Raw genomic sequence first — 6,838 nt, forward strand, 5'->3', positions numbered from 1 at the left:
GCCCTTTCAAAAAGCCTGTAATTCCTTGCACAGTGATTTCTCAATGAAACGGGTCTAAGCCTCTGGCGCACTAAGCTTTACGAGGGCCGTGTGACTGTGAATTCCCACTTGGGAGGCTCAACTCTCGAGCTTCCCTTTCCCGATCCCGGAGCCCCTACTCACGAGCACCGCCTGGCCACCCTGGCAAACCGGAACCTGCCCCATTATTTTTTAAGTCAAAATTTCCATTAACTTTTTGAAACCTCCTGTACTATGCTCCTGGAGAGAAAGACTTTACATTATGAAAATTTCAATACTATCCAAAGCAATCTCTAGATTCTATAATCATTCTTTAAAGAGATGGAAAAGGAGACAGGGCTTGATGGTAAACTAGGCAGAATGGCTGTGTAGATCTCCAAAAGTGAAAGCATGGAAAATCCGGAGAAACAGATTCAGAAGACCATCCTAGAACTCTGAACTTCAGAGAAAGTGATAAATAACTGGTTAAAGTGCTTTCCAGGAGTATGATTTAGAGCAAAATCAAGAAAGGAGGTGACTTCTGATCTTTGGTGGCACATATGTCCTGCCACAGACATTTTACACAGGAATGAAAGGAGAGAGGGACAAAAGAGAATTCCCAGTTCAGAAACTAGTCAGTGATCTGCAGAAACACATGTAATAGTTCTATATTTTGTCGCATATCTTGCCTTTTCTTTTCCTCTGTCTACTCATCTATGCTCTAGTGACCAAAGGGAAGACTTGTACGAGTACGCACCCCAGGGAAGGTCCTATGTCATGAATGCAAGGTTTTACAAAGCACAGTGGATTGGCACTGCTCTGTGCTGTGTGGGAGAAGGATCTGCACACGTGCAGGAGGAGACAAAACAGAGAAATTGATCCAGGAGTCTCTTCCAAAGTGAATCTGGCCAGCCTAGGACTGGTTTTCACTAGGAGAAACAGATAAATAGATTTGAGGGGAGAGGGAAAAGGAAGCCCTGAGTAAGATCAAATTGACACAGTGGGAACATCAAAGAGTTTTTCAGTTGGTTAAGAAGGCAGGAGTTCATTAGGTAGCCCTAAAGAATTACTCATATTTTTCCACAATTTTTATTTTTCTCTTCATATTTTTGGAGTTTCCAGATTTATATATAAATTTTTTATCCTGGGCTTTAAAGAAGTTTGATTCTGGTTCTTAGTCTTGAATTGTGGTCCTCTTTCTATCTTGTGGGAGAGGTTTCTCTTCATGCTTCACCTAATAAGAGACACCAACTGTGGCCATATAGTCAAGCTACAGTTACACCCTGTTAAACCCCAACATTAGAGCAAGAGCAAATACCAGCTGCTATAACCAGAGCAGCAGCAATAACCAAAACCTGAACACTCTTAGGTGTGATGTAAGAGCAGTGAACAGAGAAGCCTATTTCCTGATCACACTTACCAGGAGGCAATTGAAGTATTTAAACATACACCATCATACATTCATCTAATTAATATAAATAGAACAATACCATAATGCCTAAAAAGCATCAGAACATTTCTGCTTAGGTAAAGAAACAAGACAGAATAGCTCAAACAAAGGACCAAGAAGAAGAGCTACAAATGGCATTGGAGGTTGATAAGGCTTTGGAATTGTTTGAAAAGGAATTTAGGGAAATTATAATGAAATGTAAATAAATTTCCTACGGAGAGGTTGAGGAAACTAGAAAGAAGTCAGAAAAGTGCTACAGGAACTAGCAAAAAAAGTGATACAAAATTGGAGACCATACAAAACCTATAAAATGAGGTCCAGGCAATTAATGTTAAATTTCAGAAATGGAAAATACTGAAAGGGCAAAGGAGTAGAATTGAAAGAATGGAAGCCAGAATCAGTGATATTGAAGATAAATCTCTCAATACAGTTAAGATAGATGAACAAACAGGAAAGGAATGGAAAAATCTGAAGACAGTCTAAGATTAATGACAACATGAAGAGGAATAATCTGAAGATGATTGGAATTCCAGAGCAGGAAGTGACAAAGAAAACCACAGAAGAGATAGTCAAAGAGCTGCTGAAATTACATTCCCTATCATCTTAAAGAATGAGAAAAATAAACTTTCAAGAATCCTTATGAAACCCAGGCAAGATAGACTCCAATAGAAAATCACCAAGACATATAATAATCACATTCTCCAAAATCAAAGACAAGGAGAGAATCCTGAAAGCAGCTAGGGAAAAAAAAAATAAGTACTGCCTACAAAGGAAAGCCAGTAAGATTAAGCTCTGAGTTTTGGGCAGAAACCATGTGGGCAAGAAAACAATGGGGAGATATATATAAAACTCTGAAAGAAAGAAATGGAAAAATCAAAACCCTGCCAATTAAAGAATCATAGATCCAGCAAAACTGTCAATCAAATATGATAACAAAATCAGAACATTTCAGGATAAACAGAAATTAAGGGATTTTGGTTTTGTGGGTTAATGTGCTAGACTACAAAACCGTTTGAACTGCAAGGTCGGTGTTTCAAGCTCACCAGCTGCTCCTTGGAAACCCTACAGGGTTGCTATGGGTGGGAACAACAACAACAACAACAACCTAGCCAGCACTCCAAAACATACTAAAGGGAGTTCTTTGGAATGAGAATCAACACCACCACCTGTGGCAACACCTCCCAGAACTCAATCCAGAGATGGAGAAGTCCAGAGCAGAACAAAATCACAAGAATGAAATTAGGGGATCTGGGAGGTCAGTCTATGATCAGGACAGCCACAAAGTGAAAGAAAATGCAAGTATAGTAACAGATATCCAGGTGGTGAGGAGATCAGCTAGCTCTCAGAATAAAACAGATTGTCATAAAAAGAGGAACAACTTAATAAAGAATAGGGTAATATCAAAGAAACGTAATACATCTCCAAATGAGAATGAAAGCATAGCATATAAAAACCTTTGAGACACAGCAAAAACAATGCAGTAAAGACAATTTATTGTAATAAATGCACACACCCAAAATGGAGAAAGATCCAAAATCAGTACATTAACACCATATCTCCGACAATTAGAAAATGGCCAGCAAAGTAAAGCTATAGTCACCAGAAGAAAAGAGGCAATAAATATTGGAGCACAGAAATAAATGAGATAGTAAACAGAAAAACTATAGAATGAACCAATAAGACAAGAAGCTGGTTCTTTAAAAAGATTAATAAAATTGACAACCACTGGCAAATCTAACAAAAGAAAAATGGGAGAATACACAATAACGTGCATAAGAAACCACACGGGTGACCTCACAACAGAATCAATGTCAATAAAAAGGATAATAACAGAGTACTATGAAGTGTTGTACTCAAAACTATTTGAAAATCTGAAGGACATGGATTTCTATTTAGAAAAACATGACCTACCTAAGCTTACACAGAGTAAGTAGAAAACCTGAATAGACCTATAACAAAAGAAAAAAATTGATCAGATCATCAAAATACTCCCAACCGAAAAAAGTCCAGGCCAAGATGGCTTTACTGGTGAATTTTACCACATATTCAAAGAAGACTTGACACCAGTTCTAGTCGAATGTTTCCAGACTATAGAAAGGAATAGAAAATTTCCAATAGTTAATACATTTTACAAAGCAAGCATAATCCTCCTACCAAAACCAGTGAAGGATATCACTAAAAAATAAAATTATATACCAGTATTCCTCATAAACATAGATGCAAAAATTCTCAACAGAATCCTAACCAAAAGAATTCAACAACATATTTTAAAAAATACATCATAGTTAAGTGGGATTCATACCAGGGATGCAAGGATGGTTCAATATTAAAATACATAAATAACAAAAAGAAGAAAAAACACATGGTTGTATCAATTGATACAGAAAAGGCATTTGACAAAATCCAACACCCATTCCTGATAAAAACACATAAAAAAGTTGGAATTGAAAGGAAATTTCTAACTCAATTAAGAGCATATGTACAAATTAAACAGCCAACTTCACACTCAATGGAGAGAAACTGAAAGCATTTCCTTTGTGAACAGGAACCAGGCAAAGATGCCATTTATTGCCACTCCTATTCAATGTTATTTTGGAAGACTTAGCCAGAGCCTTAAGGCAAGAAAGAGAAATTAAAGGCATCCAAATGGGCAAAGAGGACGTAAAATTCTCTCTATTTGCAGATGGTATGATCCTACACATCAAAAATCCCAAAATCTTCACAAAAAAACTACTAGAGCTCATTGGAAGGGCGGTGGTTCAAATTCACCTGTTGCTCCTCAGAAATACTATACAGGGTCACTATAAATTGAAACTGACTTGATGGCACATAACAACAATTATTAATGGATATTTGCAGCTTTATCTTCTCATGTGAAGTTTTACCATATAAGTAAATGAAGATCTCAAAAGCTTTATTCAATCTACATCACAAAGTTCAACTTTACTTTGAGGAAGAGTTGACATACAAAAGTTAATCTAAAAAACTTTAAACCATACTGGAAATAAACAATCAAATTTACAAGGCTGTAATTTTTAGTATACAGAACACCTCAGGTTTCCTACCCAAGTTGTAGCTAAGCAAATCTTTTGAACCATAAGTTGAAAATTAAAATTTCTATAATTGGTATTTAAAAAGATTAATGAAACAATAACAGAAAAACATCATTATTAGGAAGAATTAACCAATGTCATCTAACATTAGAAATACATGTTTCTTTCAGTGTGAAAAGACTATTTCTTTCATCTGTGCAACTTTATGGAGTCTGGCTCTATTCGGCTCACTTTGGACTCCAGATACTGAAATAAATGTACTGAGTCACATTTTCTGTATTTTCGTAAGTGCTCTGATAGTACTTGCTCACACCATGTGAAGGTACGTGCATATACGTGCTCATGTAGCTGTAGAGGAAGGACAGAAATAGCAAAGTGAAACATTGAAATAAGTCCTTTTTTTCTTATGTTGCTTAGACTTAAATGAGAGGTCTCCATTCCTGCAGACTTCCTTTGAATCAAGATAAAGCTAAAGTGATTATTGAAAGCCTGAGTGGTCTGTACAAAATAAACAATAACACTGAGTTTCTTGTGGGAAAATTGGAATAGTACAAAAGATATTTAAATTGCAAACATATTTTTCAACACATAAATCATTCTAGGAAGCATACAACTGTGATTATAGGACAAAAAACATCAAAAAAATGTTTTACAAAGCAAGCATAATCCTCCTACCAAAACCAGTGAAGGATATCTTTTTTGTTAAAAAGAGAACTTCTAGAAGAGGGTTAAAAATGAATTGTTTTTGTTGAAAAGAAGCTCTTTGTTCAGGTTTTGTTTTCAATCAGTTGTACTACTGTGGAAAGGAAGGAATGCAGGAAGCTTGGGTAATAGCAGAAGGGTAAGGCAAAGGGAAATCAAGAAAGTTCATTTCTATGACTGGGAATCAAAAAAGAAAACACAAGACCAAAGATTTGATATGAACTTTATAGTAAATCACTTTATAGCTAGATATAAAAAGTTAGATATCTTACAATTAAGATATGAAAAGTTTGAACTGTGTGCGTGTATACACACACACACACACACACACACACACACACACACACGGAGGAGGCAAGTCCTGTTGTTTAATAGCTGGTAAAGCCAGGAGAATATAAAGCCAAATATTACATCAAATGTGCAAAGATCTGGAATCAGAAAACCAAAAAGGAAGAACATGCTCAGTATTTCTCAAGCTGGGGGAACTGAAGAAAAAATTCAAGTCTTGACTTTCGCTGTTTAAATATTCACTGGGCAAATTATTGAATGATGCAGAAAGCATCAAGCAAAGATGGAAGGAATGCACAGATTCACGATACCAAAAGGAAATGGTTATCGTTCAACCGTTTCAAGAGGTAGCATATGATCAAGTGCCAATGATACTTAAGGAGGAAGTCCAAGGTGCATTGTAGGAATTGGCAAAGAACAAGGCACCAGGAATTGATGGAATAAAAATTGAAATCTCTCAAGAAAGTGAGGTGGCACAGGAGGTACTCACTCATCTCTGACAAGAAATTTGGAAGACAACTATCTAGTTGACTAATTTGAAAAGATCCATATTTGTGCCCATTGCAAAGAGAGGTGACCCAACAGAATGCTGAAATCATTGGACAATCTCTTTGATATCCCCTGAGAGTAAAGTTTTGCTAAAGGTAATACAGAAACAGCTACAATTATATATTGACAGAGAATTTCCGGAGGTTCAAGCCAGATTCAGAAGAGGCTGTGGAACAAGGAGTATCATTGCTGATGTCCAATGGATCTTGTCTGAAAGCAGAGAATATCAGAAAGATATTTACCTGTGCTTTATTGACAATGCAAAGGCTTTCATTTGTGTGGATCATGAGAAGCTATGGACAACATTGCAAAGTATGCATATTCCAGAACACTTAATTGTGCTCATGAGGAATCTTTTCCTGGTACAAGAGGCAGTTGTTCAAACAGAACATGGGAATATTGAATGTTTTAAAATTAAGAAAGGTGTGCGACAAAGTTATATTCTTTCACCCTACTTATTCAAACTGTATGCTGAGCAAATAACCCGAGAAGCTGGGTTATATGACATTAAATGTGGCATCAGGATTGGAGGAAGACTCATTAACAAACTGCAATATACAGATGACATAACCTTGCTTGCTGAAAGTGAAGAAGACTTAAAACATTTACGGATGAAGATCAAAGAGCATAACCCTTGGTATGGATTACATCTCAATGTCAAGAAAACAAAAATCCTCACCACTGGACCAATAAACAACATTCTGATCAACAGAGAAAAGATTGAAGTTGTGAAGGACTTCATTCTTCTTGGATCAACTATCAACATTCATGGAAGCAGTCAAGAAATCAAATGACATAT

At 36.4% G+C, this 6,838-nt stretch overlaps 1 pseudogene; it reads right to left on the reverse strand.

The window, feature by feature from the left end:
* Nucleotides 1-4,844, reverse strand: part of LOC102833739 — a 25,441-nt pseudogene extending 20,597 nt beyond the window's left edge.
* Between the last annotated feature and the right edge of the window lie 1,994 nt (nt 4,845-6,838).

Source organism: Chrysochloris asiatica, unplaced genomic scaffold (assembly GCF_000296735.1).
Source record: "Chrysochloris asiatica unplaced genomic scaffold, ChrAsi1.0 scaffold00254, whole genome shotgun sequence".
NCBI lineage: Eukaryota > Metazoa > Chordata > Mammalia > Afrosoricida > Chrysochloridae > Chrysochloris > Chrysochloris asiatica.